Below are 22,164 nucleotides of genomic sequence, written 5' to 3'. Positions count from 1 at the left end.
TCTCATCTTTCATGATGTCAGGGAAGTTTTCTGTCAACAAATCTTCAACAATTTTCTCTGTATTTTCTGTTATCCTCGCTTTTCTGGTACTCCAATCACTTGTTGGTTATTTCTCTTGATACAGTCCCACATGACTCTTAGAGTTTCTTCATTGTTTTTAATTCTTTTATCTGATTTTTCCTCAAATAAGTTGGTGTCAAGAGCTTTATCTTCAATTTCACTAATTCTAACTTCTACTGCCTCAATTCCGCTCCTATGACTTTCTATTGAGCTGTCTAATTCTGAAATTTTATTGTTAATCTTCTGGATTTCTGATTGCTTTCTCTATGGATTCTTGCAGCCTATTAAATTTGGCATTGTGTTCTTTAATAACTTTTTTAAGTTCCGCTACTACTGTGTCTTTATGTTCCCTGGCTATTTCTGCATTGTGTCGAATATCCTGTCTTATTTCTAGAAGAGTTCTGTATATTAATATTTTGTACTCTGCCTCTGGTAATTCCAAGAAGTTCTCTTCATCCAGAGAATTTATTGATTCTTTATTTTGGGAGCTTGCTGAAGCCATCATGAACGGCCTCTTTATGTGACTTGATATTGACTGTTGTCTCCGAGCCATCAATAATTGATTATAATTTTATTTTGTGTTTGCTTAGTTAGACCTAGCTTCTTCTTTTGTTTCGTTCTGATATGCCCAAATAGGCTGCTCTTGTGCAATAGTTTGATTTTTGACACCTTTGGATCTCTAACATCCTGTCACCAGGTAGTTAGTTCTGTAACTAAGTATGTGCACACAGGATTCAGTTAAATCTTCCTATATATGTTCAGCTCGGGCATTCAGGCAGTCGGTCACCGAGTGTGTGATGCAGGCTGTCACCCCCAGTCCTAGAGTGGCATGGGTGATTGGTGCAGACACTGGACTGTGGCTGTGGTAGGGGATCATGTGCTGAGCCAAGCAGGGGGCTGACAGCTGCCCCTGAGAGTCTGAAAGGAAAACGTGTCCCTATTCTCTTGGGTGAGTAGGTAGTTGAGTTTTGCAGCCAGACTAAGAGCACCCCACTCTGTTGGCTGTAAAGACTCAAGGGCACCACTTTTTCTTGGACTCCTGTAGCAGTTGACTAGGCACTTTAGGTGTTACCACCAGTCCTCAAAACCTTGCTGCAGATCGACAAAAGTGCCTACTTAAGGGGCAGGGCTGTTTCGAGGGTCATAAATCCACCCGTTCACAGCTGAAGCAGTTGAAGTAAAACTTCAGATGTTTGTCCTGTTGTGCCGTGGTAGTGAGGGCTAATGCTGTTTAAATGGGTCCCCACAAGTCTATACAGGGGTGTAAGGCACTAAAAGTCTGGGGACCCCGAATAAATGTGGCCAGCAAAGGAGCTGTGCTGACCCTCTGTTCCTGGCCTAGGGGAGCCTGCAGCTTATTTGTTCCCTCTTCAAGGCCAGGAGAATGGGTCAGGGTACCTTTTGGGATCTACTTCCGGCCCAGCAGACTCCCTGTACAGAGCACGGAGGGGGGAGGTAAAAGGGAGAGAGGTTTTTCCCAAATCCGGTGCAGAGCGCAGAGGGCAGAGGTAAAAGGGAGAGAAGTTTTTCCCAAATCTGGTACAGAGCGCAGAGGGAAGAGCTACAAGGGAGAGAGGTTTTTTTCCCAAATGGGCTTTTTTTTTTTTAATTCCTGTGAAAGGGTGCACGCATGTACTTATCCTAGCCTCTTGGGAGCTGCTCTTTACTGGTTCAGAGAGTCCAAGCAGAATCTCTGCTGCCGGGTCTCTCTCGATGTGGAAACTGCTTCCCGAGTGCACGCACAGCACAGCTGTTTGCCTGCTTCACCGCGGACCAGCGTGGCTGTGGCTCTGCAGTTTCGCTGCCGCTGCTCTAGCCATCCTCACCTCTTCCAAATGGTCTTCCTCTCCCGTATCACCCAGATGGTCTTGTTCAGGGCTGCCAGATGTTCACATAGAATCAAATCACTTGTTTTTCCAGGTCTTTGTTGTAAGAGGGATATAGGAAGCGTCTAACTACTCCGCCATGTTGACCCACTTGTGATTTTTCTGTTATAGCAGCACTTGATGACCACAACAGGCCCCTTCAAGATTTTGTCGACAGGTTGTGGGATTACAGTACATTGACCTCCTGTGTCCAGGAGCCCCAAGAAAGTCTCTTTCCCACTCCTGGGCTATTTCATCCACACATGTGCATATGGCTTTTGGTGCCCTGCTGGGCACTGGACCAGAAGACCCTGGCCCCCTTGTCAATCCTTATCTTGATCATCTAGCTGAAACTCTACTTCAAATGGTGAGAATTCCCATCATTAAATACTTCCCAGCTGGGGTGAATAGGATGGACTTGTTTATGTCTCTTTAACATTGGGGGACCAGCAGGAATTTCCATTGGTCCACCCAGCTTCCTGTAGTTCTGCCTTAGAACCGTTGTCTTAACTCCATCAGTGTCTGCTATATTCATCCCATTTTTTAGTAACCATCTAAAAATCTCTGTCCTGCTGGGATAAGTTATTTCCCTGTTACCTCTTCCCATTCCCCTATGAATCAACCTTATGTTTCTTGTAACTGTAATACCCATGTGGGGAAGGTGTGCCAACAGATCCAACAAGGCTTCTCGGATTGTTGCTTTGTTTTGCAGTAGCAAGGTTACATGGGGTGCCCATGTAGAACGGGCTCCCTTGATTACCATATCTACCGTGATCTGTGTAAGGGGCATACTCACTGGATGAATATCACGATCAACATAAAGCCATTCCAGCATGGCTTGCATAAGCAGCACATCAGCTGTTTCCTCTGGAGTGTTCCATTGGGTATTTAAAGGCGAAAAGGGGCAGTTTCCCTTCTCAAGGTGAATAAATCTCACCACAAATTTTATCCAGTCCACCAAGCTGGCCATTCCCTCTGGGTTAACCTGCTGTGTAAAATGGATCTTGTATTATCATTCGTGACTGTTCCATAGTGAGTTGTGTGTCTTGCATCAACCCAAACATACTCTTCCACTCTGCAGCATTCAAAACTAAAGACACTGCCCCTAAGTTGGTTGCTCTCACAATCCATTTTAGTAACGGTTCCTCGGGAAGCTGACTTTACAAATCTACAAATTGAAGCAACTCCTTTACACTATACTCCCTGTCTATAGTTTCTTGGTTTTGCCCGTTTCCCTCCCGGACTACCTTCTTGGTGGCCAGTGGTCGTAGAGGAATTTCCTGTTGTTCTGACCCGATTTTTCCTTTACGTGTCAGCCCTGAGACTAGTGGTCATAGCTCTGACTGGACCCGATCTGGGCTTGGTTCAGTGCTAAATTCAGCCCCTACATTCTTTTTCCCTGCCATTGAAGCTATTATGGATAACAGAAACCAAGGAATTGTATGCCTGACCCTTTCCTTATCACTCTGTATTTCCATATGCATTGAATTTACCAATTCCTCAGGAGTTAGATCCACCCTTCCTAAATCTCATGAATAGCTTTTGCCTTGGGTAAATGATTTCAACATAACAGCTGCTTCAATCCACGGGTGTTTCTTATCCCATTCAGAAACCAAAGGTTTCTCATTCTCCTGTTTACTCCCTTTTTTCCAAAGCACATATTCCACCGAGTCTAGGCTGTTGCAGCTAAACCCACCATTCTGACACCAACTAAATGAATGATTTCTTTTATAAGGATCAGCACAAAGCTGGTTCCTATGAGATGGAGGTTAAAGATGTCCCAAATGTCCAGCTTTTCCAAGCTACTGTACTGCTCCGTCATCTCTAACATTAACTACTACCTCTCCCCTCAGTACTCTCCCTCCTGTCTTTGGGTAACCTAATTCGTTGCAACGTCTCACAGTACTCACAAACTATATAAAGGAAATGGCTCACATAGTTGTGGAGGCTGGCAAGTCCCAAATTCGTGGATCAGGCATAGGATTCTCCCTACTCACATGGCTGCAGGAGCTGACAAACCCAAACCGGCAATTCAGACCACAGGCTGCTGGCTCACAAGGCTGTGGAAGCTGGTGAATCAGGACACATGATAGGCCGCCAGTCCAAGGGGCTGTGGAGGCTGGTGAATCCCAGAATTGGAAGGTTAGACAGCAGGCCTCTGGGGAAGTCATCTGATTATGAAACAGACCCAGGATCCAGCTGTACAGAGATGAAGTCTCAACAGCGCACACACATATATTTTAGATGCAGGCCACACCCCAGGAAAAGGGTGTAACTTTTGTAAGGGTGGGGCTTGAGTCACACCCTCTTGCAAGGCTGTGACAGAAGACACATCTTACACCAATCCTGCCTTATCAACATGTAAGGGTCAGGATCCTCAACACATAAAATGCAGGAAAACCACACAGTACTGAGAATCATGGCCTAGGCAAGTTGACATACAACTCCAACTATCACAGGTTCCATATACCTTATTTGCATAGTCCCACTCAATCACTGTGTGTGAGTCACAACGACCATGACTAGAAGGGCCATATTAAGTAATTTACTGCACTGTAGATATAGTCACATGGAACAGAAAGTGGATTGAGGATGGAATCTACCAACAATATTTCAGAGTCTGTATTATATTATACAAGTAATTTTAGCTAATGTTTATGCCAATTCACCATATTAATATATTATATGAAGTAGATATCATTATGGGAGTTCAATACTAAGACAGATTAAGAAATTTTCCCTAAGTCACACCACAAATAGGGCTGGGATTTTGTAGTAGAATAATTACTATTAATAGCAGAAATGCTTTTTGAAAATTTACTAAGTGATAGACACTGCTAATCAATTTATATGTGCTATATGTTTAACTTTAACCATGACTATATTTAACTTTAACTTCTACCTGGCCTCTGCAATACACTGCCTTCCTGTGCATCAGCAAACACCTATAGTAGGCTGTTTTGAAGTGGGTGCTTTGAGAAAGTAAATTTCATTACATTTTAACATTTGTAAAGATTGTGAAGTAGTATAAATGACTGGAGTTATGCAAAAACAAATGATAATGACTTCATATGTTAATTTTAAAACTTTACACAATTGCAAACAGAAAGATTAATCTATCTGACATGGATTGATGTGGAAATCTGTAAGATACGAATCAGTATTTTGATGAGAATATGGTCCACAGATCACACAAACCCAATGGACCAAGGAGGAAGAGAACTTCAGCAGGAGCAGAACAGAAACAGTTCCTTTAGTCATACCAAAATATTCAATTCCCTAGTGATGAAGAATTGACATTCACATTATATTCACACTGTAGCTATGTCTTATTTTAATGCTATCTAAATTAGTAAAATTACTAATAAATCATGAATAGTTTATTCCACAGTGTAGCTTCTACTGTTATGACAAAAAATCCCCCTTGTTGCTGTTTGTATGACATTCTCAATAAAAAGATCTCTTCAGCTTTACTGAAAAAGGGGGCAGCTGAATCAGGTAGACACAACTGATCACTGTGCCCAGATTCTAATGCCCAGAGATGTCCATCCAGGTAAGCAGTATACCTTAAGAATAGTGCCTGAAGAGAGCCTATTCCTCTTGGAAGAGCCACAAGTGACATTGACACAGAATCATCCTGTCTCACATCTTTATAGTAACAAAGGAATCAGCTTTACTCTGTCTTAGATCTTTGATTTGTGACCAAAAAACCCACTGTCATTGAGTCGATTTTGACTCATAGCAATGCTATAAGACAGAGTAGAACTGCCCCATAGGGTTTCCAAGGCTGTATATCTTTATGGAAGCAAACCGCCACATCTTTCTCCCGAAGAGCAGCTGGTGGTTTTGAACCACCTACCTTTCGGTTCACAGCTGAGCACTTTAACCACTGCACCATTAAGGTTCCTTTCTGTGACAAAAGTACAGTCCAAATGCGTATTTCTTTTCTTTAAAAAAAAGCTATGCATCAGTTAGGTGGGTTAGCAGAGAGGCAAGCAGATTGAAAAGGCTTAGTTTTGTGCCTTCTTTTTTTGTTGTGTGCTGTCAAGTCCATTCAACTCATCCCTACCCTATAGAGCAGAGTAGAACTAACCCATAGAATTTCCAAGGAGCGGCTGGTGGATGTGAACTGCTGACCTTTTGGTTAGCAGCTGTAGCTCTTAACCACTGCACCACCAGGGCTCCTGTGCCCTCTACTCATTTCAATAAAAACTTTTGCTCTAAATGTGCTCATCCATTTCCATGGTTTCAAATTCCACATGTGTCTTTGAGTAGGTGATTTCTGTTTCAAGTGAAACCAAATAAAAACATAAAGAATGCCCCCCCCCCACACACACAAATTTCTTATTCTTTTTCTTAAGTCTCAATGTTACACTCTGGCTATTTCTTGATGGCTGTCAAAATTCACACTGGTGAGATGCAATGTTTTGAGGAAGAATTGAAAGCATTTTCTTCCACACTAGTAAAGGAAAAATGATCTAATGGTCATTAATGGGTTAAACATTGTTTCAGGAGAATGTATTGAAAAAGGGCAAATACTGATTTATAAGACAATAGGTAACTTGCATCTATAACTGACTTAACTTCATACTGAGACACAGAAGGAGATCTGCAGAGGGAGTTTCAGTCCTAATTTAGATTTTCCCTGAGGGAAACAACCTTATCATAATGTTTATGCTTTCTGTCTTCAAGCTAAATCATTCTTGGGAAACTTGTCCCCTTTAGTGATCATGATTGGCTTGTGGTCTGTTTGTATTATACCAGAAAGTCCAATAAATAGTATTTTGATTATCATAAACATGAAATTATTTTTATATGAGTAGATGATTTGTGAGATGATGGAAAGGATTACCTCTTTCCCACATTTTGGACCATGGTCCTGCAAACCTATAACTAGGAATTTAGATCTTTATTACTTGAGGAAAGAGAATAATTTAGAATAGTAGTTCACAAACTGTATTTTGAATTACAGTCACCTGGGGAACCTATTTAAAAAGCAGATTCTGGACCACAACTGCACCCTTGAATCTTCTGATTCAGTAGTTCGGGAGTTAGACCCAGGGAGTTGCATTTTAATAGAAGTCTTAGAGATAATTCTGAAACACTTCTTAGAACATCATCCCCTGGCACCATAATGGGTATTAGTTGTTAGCAAGATAGGAGCCAGGCCTGGAAGAATGGGACACAGAACACTCCTAGAGTATGCGAGTGGGAGATGGGAAAATGCAAATGGCGTCACCTACTTCATACAGTGACTCAGGGCCATCCCTGGCTGCCTGACCACCCAGGGGTTTACCATTACCAAGAACTATCTGAATTTGCAACATAATATCTCTGGATATTCCCAGACACTTTGATAGTCAGAAATGCAGACATTAATAGTACAGTAGCGCCAAAACATTATCAACCAGAAATTTCTGTACCTCACTGTAGTTAGTACTATAAGAAATAGTTGGTAATGATAGTGATTTCTGAAGAGTATCTTTTTTCCACCTTAGCTTGCAGAATACAAATCCATTCACTTATTCCTTAATCAGAACATTAGTCTCAGATTTTCACTTTCTATCGTGTAATAAAAATATTTAATGACACATCCTATTAAACTTTTCTCATGCAATTCACATGACAGAAATCAATGCAGCTAAAATATTGTTGCAGCAGGTCTTTCTACATCACGTATTAATTCTCAAATCCTTGGACTATAATGTGAGATATAAACATACAATAAAATGGGAAAGTGGCGTTATCATTTGTCATAGCAAAACCACATTTAGCGATCAAGTAGTTGGCATAATGACCAAGTGATTCTGAAAATGAGACATTAAAGAAAAGAGTAGAGTATAATAGAAAGGAGAGACAAAGAAGACTTAGATGTTCTCAGATAAAATGATGAAGTGCCTTTTATCAGAAATAAAGACTACACAGAAGTAGATACCGTATTTTTTCAGGCCATGCTAACACCAACTTTCTCATTAGACAAGATGAGAGTCCTTAGGCTACAACATCTTTGGAGAGAAAACTGATGCTAGAGGAAACACAAACCTTAGGTAATAATAATAAAAATGGTTGATGATTCTGTCAAACATTTACTGAGCTTCTACTCTTTTTCAGGTACAGCTATAGGTGCTGGGATTATAGAAAAAAATAGGGCTTCTGCCCCTAAGGAGCACACAGTCTAGTGGAAGAGACAAAGAACAGGGCAAGTAACTATGGTGTGGTGTGATTAGTACAATAATGTTGTTGTAGTTGTTGTTAGGTGCAGTCGAGTCAATGTTTGATTCATAGTGACCCAATGTGACAGAATAGAACTTCCTCATAGGGTTTTCTGGACTGTAATCTTTACAGGCTCAGACTGCCACGTCTTTCTCCCATGGAATGGCTGAGTGAGTTTGAACTGCCAACCCTTCGATTATCAGCCAAGCACTAGAGACACACAATTTGTAAGAGGGCTCAGAACAGGGAGATCATTACCCTGCCCACAAATGGGGAAGGTCAAGATTTAACAGAAGATCTGGCTTTTACGTGCTCAGCAGGAATTAGTAAAGTGGATGATGCTCGGAGAAGGGCATAATCCCCTAGCATTATAATGGAGAATAGCTCTTGTCCAGATGAGAACCATGTCCTGTAAGAATAGGGTACAAAACACTCTTAGAGTTAGAGGGTAATGAGCACTTACAGGTAAAAAGAAAAGGTACAAACAGCATCACCTACTTCTTAATGTGTCTCATGCCTACCATATGCAAAGACTTTTCACATTATTGGCAAGGGGATTTATAGCTATATATTTTAGAGTAAGAATATTTAATATACATTCCCAGGAGTAAATGACTAATTCTAGATTTTCACTTTCCCAAAGCATTACTTTTTCTTCCCATCCTTAACTTGGCAACTTTTTTTTTCTGTGGGTGTGTGGGGTGGGGGGTGTGGATGTGGGTGTATGTGTATGTGTTTTGAAAAGCTTTTTATGTTTCTATTCTCTGGATAGAATCCCCTTCTGTATAGTAGCCTTGTGTTTTTCTTCTCTGATACTGCTACAATCTTCTCTCTAATATTATGTCTATATCCTTCCTTATTTCTCTAAATTAGCAGCCTCTAGCAAAATTAATTCTCCCTGAGGAAACTTCTAAGTATCTCTGCCTTTCCAAGCATTGCAAGCACATCAGCAATGTAGAGTAATAACAGGCTCTTCCGATTGTGGCCAGGTGGGAACAAAGGCAGGCTGACTAGGAGAATAGGGAAGATACCCTAAGAATGGGGTCTATGGGGATGAGCGTGCAGAAAAGGTCCTCAGAGAAATTAGTACAGTGATGGCATACTAGATACTTTCAATTACTCAGTCCAGGAATACTCCATTTACAATATCTATTACTAAGTTAAGTCCTTTAGGTATCTGGTATTTCACTTCTCTCTGTGAAACCATTTTTGATGTGAAATACTCCTGCCTGTTCCCAAGTGACCCTTTCCTCCTCTACACTTTTAAAGATTGACCACTTTTCATCTGTTTTTCTGTCTTGACCTAATCTAACTACCTGCTCCTCTTCCTACATCCTTAATTTTCTGGCCCTAAAATAATGGAGAAACATTGTAAAACCTTCACATAATCTTGAGAAGGACAGATGCTTTAATCCTTATCCTGGTATTGCATGTGCCTAGAGGAAACAGGAAAATGCTTAAAATGGTTCCAGCTAATTTCAAGGGGAAAGGCATAAACTGCTGCCTGAAGCAGAAGGCTGGAGAAGACTGCCTATGTCATCACAAGCAGCTGTTTTCATCCAAAGCAGTAGAATGAGGAAGAACTCACATTCCAGCTGGGTAACGGAAGTAGGGATATTAAATACATAATTTTGATTAAAATCTTTCTTCTGTACCATTCACACATATTTCTCTGTAAACATTTTCTTTTTTTGGCCGCAATTAAGAGCCAGTGTGGTTCAGTGAGGAAACACACACACACACACACACACACACACACACACACACACTCAATAACTGGGAGTATGGGTTTTGTTGTGACCTTGGGCAAGAATCTTCACCTTCATGGGCTGCATTATACTCACCAGAAAAAAACTGCAAACTAAATTCTGGATCAACTTTGGAATTTCTCTGTGAAAGATAAAAAATGATTTCCATTCACTAATGAAAGTAAATTGTACAAATTCATAAAGAATATATTTTATCTTTAAATAAGGATAGACTATTAACTAAAATAGACAAGTGGCAGATGGTATTTAACAAATTAGAAATGATGTAATTTTGAGCTTATAATAAATGCAAAGTTAAATCCTCACATGGAAGATATTCACAGAAGACATGTGGCTGTGGGCTGCTGCAATAAATGATTGGTTTAAAAAAACAAGAAAAAATGAGAATTATTAGAAGGAATTAATATGACATATAGGAGAATTAACTCAAAATAGGAAAGGCATTCCTAAACAAGACAGAAAACCTATAAGCCATAAAGGAAAAGCTTGACTGATTTGACTGTAATTTTTTTTTAATTTCTGTGTGATTTAAACATCATCATCATAGTTAAATGATAAGTGGCATAACTGGAATCAATATTCTCATAATATACACCAAGGGAACTAAAATCCATATATATGTAAAGAGCTCTTATAAATCAATAAAAAATAAAAAACACACGACAAAATGTATGAAGTATATGAAAAGAAAATTTACAGAAGAAATAAAAACAGCCAATAAATATGACAAGGTACTTGGTCTCACCAGTAATCAGAATATTAAAATTAAAACAATATAGTATTTTTTAATTGTCAGGCTGGCAAATACCAGAGATTGTGAGAAATGGGCAGAGGGGTTTTTCACAAAGTATTGACAGAAGTGTAAATGATTACTCCTTTTTGGCACATAAATGAATAAATCCTAAAAATATTCCAATTAAGAGGAATTTATCCTACAGAAACATTCGCACATGTGAACAAAGATATATGAATAAGGATATTCACTACAGTACTGTTGTAGTAGTGAAATATTTGAAACACTCTAATTTTCCATCAAGGGACAGGTAAAACTATTCATTTATGTAAAACTATACAGCCATTCAATAGAATGAGACAAAGTCCTTGTCAAAAACTGCGAAGAGTCTGATATTTTACTCTGCTTACAAATTAATGAGTTAGCCTGCCACAGTTGCATAAATGCTGGCACAAAGCATCAGACTCCTGGGTCAAAGACAAAGAATTTTATTACTCAAGGCACAGCAAGCATCACTAACGTAATATTCAAATGGATTTCCCTTGACCATGAGTGTGATGCAGAGTGGCCTATGTGGATTCTGAGTACATAGTAGTCTTGTATTACAGCTGAGGAACTCAGAGTTTATGGTTGTTTTAAAATGGACTATAAGAAAACCTGCTTGAACTTTGCCCTAGAGGGAGCCATTACCTTTATTATACTGGACAGCAAACAAACCTTCCCTTTACTCTGGAGAGAGACGTTATCTCTATCTTCCAGGGTTATTTACTCTTAAAAAACTAATCTGGAACAAAGGGCAGTTAGTGTCTCTGCTCTTAAGTTGTATAGAAACAAGAAACCCATGGAAAATAGTTTCTCAACAATATCCAACTTTTGTTTCTACACCATTCTGTAATCTGGAAAATTTTCACATGAGTATGCTACTCTGTTAGCCACTCTGATTAATCTGACCAACACTGTTAGGCCTAAATCTATTCAATTTGTCTCATAAAACATTTAATTAAAGTTACTGTCAACAGGGCTCCACTCATCAAGATGACACCAACCTGCAGTACTGACGTCAACTATGCCCCTCAAAGTCCTGAATCCAACCATTTGAATAAATAGCATAAAACATCAGGATCTGTGTTAGAAAGCCAGGTGGATTTCTGTTTAAATTTTTTTTTTTAATTTGTACTTTCCACTTGGCCTAAGGTATTAATATGAGTACAAAAGCATATATTAGTGATTGCACAGAATCCAGTTTATTCTGTAAGGAAGAAGTCTAGGAAAATTTTATCTTCTCTAACAATCCTAGCAATGACTCATGGTTTACCCAGATGCCATCCAGGGTGTTATGGATAGAATTGTGTCCCCCAAAAATGGGTGTTGTAAATCCTAACCTCTAAGTCTGTGGTTGGAAACCCTGGTGGTGTAGTGGTTAAGATTTATGGCTGCCAACCAAAAGACTGGCAGTTCGAATCCACCAGGTGCTCCTTGGAAACCCTATGGAGCAGGTCTACTCTGTCCTATAGGGTCGCTGTGAGTCAGAATTGACTCAACTGCAGTGGGTTTTGGTTTTTAAGCCTGTGGTTATGATCCCTTTTGGGAATGGGTTGTCTTTGTTATGTTAATAAGTCAGGATTAGTATATGGTACGTCTTGAGTCAATCTCTTACGAGATATAAAAGGAACAGACTGAGGAAGCAGAGATGGGGGAAGATAGATGCCAAACCACATGGAGATCTCCAAGGAACCAGGAAACAGAAGCTGAAGAGACCTTCCCCCAGAGCGACAGAGAGAAAAAACCTTTACCTAGAGCTGGCACCCTGAATTTGGACATCTAGTCTCCTAAACTGTGAGAAAATAAATTTCTGTTTGTTAAAGCCATTCACTTGTGGTATTTCTGTTATAGCAGCATTAGATAACTAAGACACAGGGTCAAAGAACTATTTTCTTAAAAACACATGGAAGCCTTTTATAACCGTCCCTGGCTAAGGTGTTTTATGGAGGGAGGCAAGTTAATGCCTGGTTTCCACACAAGTACAAACCTGGGGTACATATAGTGCTTGTAGAAAGAATGTGTTGTTTACAATGGTTGGTGCCTACAACAGTCAGAGGACACAGGATTATAGTACTTCCAGTGTGGCATCCTGGCCAGCTGGTAAACGTTAGCATTCCAGATTCAGTTTGAATAATTGAGTATAGTTTTTTGTTTTGGAGGACTATCTGAGGGCAGTCAGTTAAACGTATCCTGCTTGTCCACCATCAGCTAAGTGGCACCTATCTCCCCCACAGAATGACTGAGAATGAGGGTGAGAATGGGGGAACATCTGAAGGTATTTACAAATGTTATGTGTGGGAAGTATAGAAGCTAGAGCCATCCTCTGTTTCTGATAGACTTCTTAGAAAGGTAAAGGGATTAATGATCAATTCATGGTTGAAGCCAACTAACAGGAAATGTAAGACTCAGTAATCAGTTAAATTTAAGGTGCTAGGTAGTTTGGGAGAGCTGCACCAGGGCATTTTCTTTCATGAGGAAGGCTCCAGGGATGGTTCTGAAAGACAAAAGTACAGTAATGTCCTTCTTTTTCCCGTATCTCCCTGAATGTAAGGTGTTTCTCACCTTCCATCTTCACAAAATCAGCGTGTTCCATTTCAGTAGTCATAATGTCACCTTTTTTTAAATCTTCTCCTGCTCACATCCAGAACTTTCATATGGAAGAGTCAGATTCAAGAGGGAAAAAAATTATAAAACTTAATCAGAATTTTCAATTTTATAGTCTTTCTTTTGTCCAGGCTGTCACCTGCAGAGTGTATAAACTAGGTCAGGCTGGGGTTATTGTTGGAGGGAAGAAAGACACATCATCCCTAGAAATGATCAGGGCAGAAACCTAATATTTCAATATAGAACATTATAATTCCTCCCCCTTTGTTCTTTATTTTTTTTATTGTACTTTAGATAAAGGATTAGAGCAAACTAGCTTCTCATTAAACAATTAGTACACATATTGTTTTGTGACATTGGTTACCAGTCCCACGACATGTCAACATTCTCCGCTTTTCAATCTTGGGTTCCCTATTACCAGCTTTCCTGTCCTCTCCTGCCTTCTAGTTCTTGCCTCTGGGCTGGTGTGCCCCTTTAGTCTTGTTTTGTTTTATGGGCATGTCTAATCTTTGGCTGAAGGGTGAACCTCGGGAGTGACTTCATTACTGAGTTAAAAAGCTGTCTGGGGGCCATACATTTGGAGTTTCTCCAGTCTCTGCTAGCGCAGTAAGTCTGGTCTTTTTTTGTGAGTTAGAATTTTGTCCTACATTTTTCTCCAGCTCTGTCTGGGACCCACTATTGTGATCCCTGTCAGAGCAGTTGGTAGTGGTAGCCGGGCATCATCTAGTTGTGCTGGACTCAGTCTGGTGGAGGCTGTGGTAGTTGTGGTCCATTAGTCCTGTGGACTAATCTTTCCTTTGTGTCTTTGGTTTTCTTCTTTCTCCCTTGCTCCCAATGGAGTGAGACCAGTGGAGTATCTGAGATGGCTGCTCATAAGCTTTTAAGACCCCAGAAGCTACTCTCCAAAGTAGAATGTAGAACATTTTCTTTATAAACTATGCTATGCCAATTGAGTTAGATGTTCCCCAAGAGCATGGTTCCCACAGCCCTCAGCCCAGTAACACAATCCTTCAAGGAGTTTGGATGTGTCTATGAAGCTTCCATGACCTTGCCTTGGACAAGTTGTGCTGGCCTCCCCAGTATTGTGCACTGCCTTACCCTTCATCAAAGTTACCACTTACCTATTGTCTATTTAGTGTTTTTCCATCCCCACCCCTCCCCTCCCTTGTAACCATCAAAGATTGTTTCTTTTTGTGTGTAAACATTTTCATGAGTTTTTATAGTATTAGTCTCATACAATATTTGTCCTTTTGTGGTTGACTTGTTTTCACTCAGCATAATGTCCTCCAGATTCATCTAAGTTGTGAGATGCTTCACAGATTCATCATTGTTCTTTATCGTTGCTTAGTACTCCATTGTCTGTATGTACCATAGTTTGTTTATCCAGTCATCTGTTGATTGGTACTTAGGTTGTTTCCATCTTTTTGCGATTGTGAACAATGCTGCAATGAACGTGGGTGTGCATATGTCTGTTCATGTGACGACTCTTATTTCTCTAGGATATATTCCTAGGAGTGGAAGTGCTGGATTATATGGTATTTCTATTCCTAGCTTTCTAAGGAAGCACCATATCATTTTCCAAAATGACTGTACCATTTTGCATTCCCACCAACAGTGCATAAAAGTCCCAATCTCTCCACAGCCTCTCCAACATTTATTATTTTCTATTGTTTTGATTCGTGCCAGTAATGCCGGGGTGAGATGGTATCTCCTTGTGTTTTTGATTTGCATTTCTCTAACGGCTAGTGATCAGAAGCATTTGCTCATGTATCTGTTAGCTACTTGAATGTCTTCTTTGGTGAAGGGTTAGTTCATTTCCTTTATCCATTTTTTAATTGGATTATTTGTCTTTTGTTGTGGAAGTGTTGGATTTTCCTGTAGATTTTAGAGATTTAACCTTTGTCAGATATGTCAGTCAAAAATTTTTTCCCAGTCTGTAGGTTGTCTTTTTACTCTTTTGGTGAAGTCTTTTGATGAGCATAAGTGTTTAATTTTTAGAAGATCTCAGTTATCTAGCTTATCTTCTGGAGTTTGTGTGTTGTTAGTTATGGTTTCTACCTTGTTAATGCCATGTATAAGGACCTGTAGCATTGATCCTATTTTTTTTTCTATGATCTTTATTGCTTTTTGTTTTATATTTATGTCTTTGATCCATTTTGAATTAGTTTTTGTATATGGTGTGAGGTATGTGCCCTGTTTCATTTTTTTGCAGATGGACACACAGTTTTGCCAGCACCATTTGTTAAAAAGACTGTCTTTTCCCCATTTGATGGACTTTTGGCCCTTGTCGAAGATCAGGTGACTGTAGGTGGATGGATTTACATTTGAGCTCTCAATTTTGTTCCGTTAGTCAATGTATCTGTCATTGTACCAGTACTAGGGTGTTTTCACTACTGTAGCCTCCCCCTTTGTTCTGATCATTATCCAGGAAGCAGTTGAGAGGAAATTATGTCTTTCTGCAGAAAGCTAAATCCAGTGACAAAACTGCCTTACTAAGGTGTGTTGACTAGGAAGAGGTAAGAAACATAGAGTGTGAAATCTTTTTTGAGTTAAGTTTTGAGAATAAATAACACTGACAGTTACTTATGGATGGTAGGGGACATAGAATGTTCTTCAAATACGTTGACTATCAGCCCATTGTTGAGTGGTTTTTGTGATTAAAGTTTTACTATTGTCAGACTGCAAATGATCCAGAAAGCTGAACACATGACAAAGGTTATGTTTAAGGGCCACAGTGATGCAGGACGAATCAGCTGATAAGACTGGAATAGCAAAGTGTCAAGACACCACCTTGAGAAAGGTCCAAAGGTTCAAAAGAGTTGCTCTGCCAGGAGTGAGCAAGGCTTCCCGCATCATGATACAACCAGGTCAACTTTTGGCAGGAGTCACAAATCTGTTATGCAGTAGTAACCTCTGCATCAGGAACGTACAGTCCTTTTACTCTGTGCCCAGTCTATGAAGGTGAAGGTGTTGCCATTTGCAGTATGGTGATGGATACAGGCAGCATTGGTGACACTGTGGTCACTGCAGGCCCAGTCAGCAGCTTGATTCCAGTCAGTCTTATTAGAGAATGAGTCCTACATGGGAATCTATATGTGTGATTCTGACAGTTTGATCAGGAAAGTCTTTAATCTGTTAGTATCTAGTTTTCCAACTGGCAGACCAAACATCTAGGCCTTTGGCAACAGTGAAAATATAACAAGGTTCATCAAGAAGAGTACTGGCCAAAGATGTGACAATGGCTTCTGCCTTCAAAGTGATGTGACCATGTCCACATTTGATTCTGCATACCTTCCACTGAGATTGAACAGCTGCCACAATCCAGTTAACACCACCGGTTTCAGATTAGCCTATCAGTGAACCAGGTCCAGGCATTTAGGGGAAACTGTGAATCAAGGATCTCACTGAAACAGCAGCTTTGCTTCAGATGGCAGACAGGGGAAAAAATTTCCCCCAAAGGGAGAGCCGCCATTTTTTTCTTGTAAAGCCAAGGTGCCTCCAGGAGCACACTGGCTGCATTCTTCAATGTACCATTTATATTTAAAATGCTAGGTTTATTTGTCCTTTCCCATCTTATCCGTCATTGCATCTGAGTTGATCCACTCCAAAATGGAATTATCAGGCTAGAAAGTCAAAAGGTCCTCCTTGGGTCAGGTGTTCATATTGGACAAGAGACCAATGGAGAGCTAATAGCTGCTTTTCAAATGGGGTGTTCTTGTTAGCTGTATGAGTCCAAAATTCCAAAGGCTGCCTCAAGGTGGAGGCTGCTTTCCTTTGCCAGAGGGTCTGATTGGAAAACATCATCAGAGAGACATGTTCAAAAGGGTCATTAGGGTTGTGGGGCCCTAAATGTACTAGTACTTCTCTATACGTAGTTCGTCCCAGTTTGGATAGTCCCCTCTGGCACAAACAGAAAAAGAAGTACAAGCATATAACATATCAATGTCTACTATACATTCAGATGTAGAAGCAAGAGCAACAGCACATTAAAAGAGTTCAAAGGACCCCACTTGCCAGGTCATATTAGTTTGCTTCCCTACTATGAACCCAGTCCAAAGTCTATCAGTTGAATTTTGGTGCTCCCTCCCCCAGTGGGACAGGTAGGATGATGACTTGGGTGCCTGTATCCAACACAGTCATTATAGTTTCAATTCTTCCCTTTCCTAAATTCCCAAGCATACTCTTTTGGGTGCATATGGTCATTGGTTTCCTTTGGAGACAAACTCCAGCCCTAATTATCTTTGTCCTTAAAGCAGGTGAGGTCAGGGCAACAGGTGAGGGAGGAACTCTTACCTAAACCCTCACCTTCCTGTTACTCAAGTCCCAACTAATAGTAATGCAAATAATTCTTGTCCATAGAAATACAAATTATTTTCAGAGGAAGGCAATTGATTATTGTCCTGTCAATACTATTTTGCCAGCTTTTGTATCTATTTGTAAGTGTGTTTCAGCATACCTTATTTGACTATATCAATGTACTACTTTGAAATCTTCTTTGAACAGGTTGTGACATCTTACTTGTTCCTTCATAATTAATGAGCTAAATAAAATTTTTGAATATTTATGTTATTTCTGTATGAGAGTCATGGTTGTACTTTTTCAAAACATAAATTACTTTTAATACTTCCTCCCCCCTAAAGGGGACAGGTTGCATAGAGAGAGAGTGCCTCCATACCAGTAAACAATGCATATTTACTTTGCGGTTGCTCATGGCTTAACTAAGTAAACTTCTAGTGTTTTAGATACACCCAAAGTTTATATCCTCATTGTTGACACCATTTATTTCTGCTTTGGAGACTCCTTGAATTAGCTGCTACAGCCACATTACCTTTCAGGTTGAGCAGTGGGACTTTCAGCCCCATTGTCATGATAGCATCCCTTCTTTGTCTCACTTGGACAGGGGTAAAAACAACCAACTCTATTTGGGTTGCTTGTTTTAATCCTACTTCTCACCACTCAGCCTCTAAACATTCAGTAACAGCTAGGAGAGTGAGGGCCCGTTACTCTCCATCCTCACCACCTGCACAAGAGCATGAGCTACTGGATTCCAGAGTCTTTTCATATTCCAAAATAGCCTGCAAGGCTCTCATTCTTTCCTTTCCAGAAATCCATGCCTCTGTCAGTGTACTATCCTCCTCATCAAAAACTGCCAAGAACTGTAAAGGCTGGGAGGTTTTACACTACTTACAAACTATTAAGTTAGCCTGCTACAGTTTCATGGATGCTGGCAGAAGACATGAGATTCCTAAGTCAGAGACAAAAGACACTTTTACTCACAGCACAGCAAGCAGAATGAGCTACACATTTGTGTGTATTTCCCTTGCTACCAAGTCCCATGGGGCAACAAGAGAGGCCCAGGTGGATGATGCACACACATTGCATTTGTGTTATACTGAGGAAGCCAGAGTTCAAGTAACCACAATCTTTTAAAATAGGCTGTAAGCAAACCTGTTTGACCTTTGCCTGAAGGAAGACATTATCTTTATTATATTGGAGTGTGAAAAAACCTGCCCTTTGTCCTAAAGAGAAACGCTATCATTATCTTCCAAGGAAGTTTGCTTTACAAACATTCTTGAAAAGATAGCCCAGAAAAAAATGGTAGTTAGTACCTCTGTTCACAGAAACATGAGAGACCCATGGAAAGTTGTCTCCCAACAATTGCATATGTTGGAATGTAGCAATATACAAGTCATAATGCTAAGCAATAAAGTCCAAGAGGAATATGTGTAGTATGATCCTATTTACGTAAAAAAATATGATGTTTATGTTGTGCTTGTCTAAATATTTCTACTTTGTTTAAATTTTAAACAAGAATGTTTTCAGGTATCATTTACATAATAATAAACTTAAAAAATAAATTGAATAGAATGAACAACCTATAGAATATTAACATTATCTTTAAGTGAAAAATGTTTCCCATATAAGTTATTACAATAGCCATTATTAATGTTATTTAAATCATTTGAAATCCATACTCAAAAAAGTCTAGTTGTTCAAATGTGTTCTGTTTTAATTTATAATAGGATGGGTGTCCTTTGTTGAGACAAGCTTTGAAAATTGCTGCCTTTCTAGAAAGTCAGAGAATTTGCATTTCAGGTAATGGAGCAGTTACAATGCAGATATCAGTTGTTAAGGAGGAATTTTTTCTCTTCTTTAAAGCAAAGAAAAATCTACACCCTACTGATATTTTTTTAGAGTGTATATGTGTGTATTATATTTATACAAACATACATACATGGATATATATATGTGTATATATATATATGTACATATATACACATATAAATTTATACCCATACATAGAGTTATGGTTTCTAATTTTTGTACTATCAGTCTTTTTGTCTTTCTGCCTCTGCTTTTTTTATGTGAAAAATAACAAAGAACTCTGAAAAATCTGACATCTGTGTAAAATTACTTCCAGGATACATTCCTTTATTTCTTCATGCATTCATTGATTAATCAAGTATTTCTTTAGTACTTAAAATATGCAAGACACTCTTCTAGGTCATGGAGATACAGTGGTTATCAAAACACTCTGCCATTATAGAACTTATATTCTAGTGGTGGAAAATCAACAATACACAAACAAATAGCACTATAATGTACTACAAAGAATAAAAGTAGAGTAAGGAAATATAACTTTATATTATATTTTTAGAATGGTAAAGGAAGGGCTCTATGAGGAAATGACGTTTGAGCAGAGACATGAAAGAAGTGAAGGAAGGAGGCATGCGCTGCTGATAGAGAAAGAAAGCAGTCACAAAAAATGACATCTTAAACTGAATTTTCACTCTTGATCACTGTGAAAAATCACAAGGGTTTTGTTTATTTATTTTTACTTTTTTATTGTCTTCTAGGTGAAAGTTTACAGTACAAATTAGTTTCTCATTCAAAAATTAATACAGAAATACGTTTGTGATTTTGGTTACAATCCCTGCAATGTGTCAACACTCTCCTTTCCGTTTATACCCTGGGTTCCCCGTGTCCATTCCTCCGGGTTTCCTACCCCTTTCTGACTTCTCATCTTTTCTTTCGGCAGTGTTGCCCACTAGGTATTCTATACTTGATTGAACTAAGAAGTACATTCCTCAAGTGTGTTATTGTTTGTTTTATAGTCCTGTCTAATCTTTGTTGAAAGGTGGACTTAATGAGTGGCTTTAGTTCTGAGTTAGCAGTGTGTCTGAGGGCCGTAGTCTTGGGGGTTCCTCCAGTCTATGTTAGACCAGTAAGTCTCATCTTTTTTGTGAATTTGAATTTTGCTCTACATTTTTCTCCCACTCTGTCCAGAGCCCTCTATTGTGATCCCTGTCAGAGCAGTCGATGTTGGTAGCTGGGCACCTTCTAGTTCATCTGGGCTCAGACTGGTGGAGGCTGTGGTTCATGTGGTCCATTAGTCCTGTGGACTGATATTATTCTTACATCTTTGGTTTTCTCCATTCTTTTTTGCTCCGAACATGATGGAACCAATAGATGCATTTTAGATGGCTGCTCGCAAACTTTAAAGAACCCAGATGTTACTCACCAAAGTAGGATATAAAACATTTTCTTTATTGGCAATGTTATAACAATTGATCTAGATGTACCCTGAGACCATGATCCCCAGAGCTCAGACCTAGTAACTTGGTCCCTCAAGGTGTTTGGATGTGTCTAGGAAGTGTCTATGGCTTTGCCTCGGTCAAGTTATGCTGACTGTCCCTATATTGTTTGTTGTCATTCCTTTCACCACAGTTAACACTTGTCTACCCTCTAGTTAGTGATTTTCCCTCCCCATCCCTCCCCTCCCTCATAGCCATCAAAGATTGTTTCTTTCTGTGTGTAAACCTTTTCTTATGGAGCCCTGGTAGAGCAGTGGTTAAGAGCTCTGCTGCTAACCAAAAGGTCGGCTGTTCGAATCTACCAGCTTCTCCTTGTAAACTCTATGGGGCATTTCTACCCTGTCCTATAGGGTAACTATGAGTCAGAATGGACTCAATGGTAACCATGAGTCAAAATCAACTCAATGGCAACTCAAAGGCAAACCTTTCATTGAGTTTTTATAATAGTGGTCTCATACAATACTTGTCCTTTTGTGATTGACTTACTTCACTCAGCATAATGCACTCCACATTCATACATGTTGTGACGTGTTATGCAGATTCACCATTGTTTTTTATAGTTGTATAGTATTCCATTGTGTGTATGTACCATAGTTTGTTTATCCATTCATCTGTCGATGAGTACTTAGGTTGTTTCCATCTTTTTTCTATTGTGAATAATGCTGTAATGAACATGGGTGTGCATATGTCTATTTGAGTGACAGCTCTTATTTCTCTAGGATATATTCTTAGAAGTGTGATTGCTGGATTGTATGGTATTTCTATTTCTAGCTATTTAAGGAGGTGCCATATCATTTTCCACAGTGGTTGTACCATTTTACATTCCCACCAGCAGTTCATAAGAATTCCAATCTCCCTGCAACCTCTCCAACATACGTTATTTTCTGCTTTTTTGATTCTTGCCAGTAATGTTGGGGTGAGATGGTATTTTATTGTAGTTTTGATTTACATTTCTCTAATGGCTAATGATCGAGAGCATTTCCTCATGTGTTTGTTAGCCTCCTGAATGTCTTCTTTGGTGAAGTGTCTGTTCATATACTTTGACCATTTTTTAATTGGCTTATTTGTCTTTTTGTTGTTGAAGTGTTGCAATATTCTATAGATTTTAGAGATTAGACTGTTGTCTGATATGTCATAGCTAAATTTTTTTTCCCAGTCTGTAGGTTCTCTTTTTACTCTTTCAGTGAAGTCTTTTGATGAGCATAATTATTTTATTTTTAGGAGCTCCCAGTTCTCTAGCTTATCTTCTGGTGTTTGTGCATTGCTGGTTATGGTTTGTATTG

This window comes from Trichechus manatus, unplaced genomic scaffold (assembly GCF_000243295.1).
Source record: "Trichechus manatus latirostris isolate Lorelei unplaced genomic scaffold, TriManLat1.0 scaffold00051, whole genome shotgun sequence".
NCBI lineage: Eukaryota > Metazoa > Chordata > Mammalia > Sirenia > Trichechidae > Trichechus > Trichechus manatus.
Note: the sequence above shows the minus strand (reverse complement) of the source record.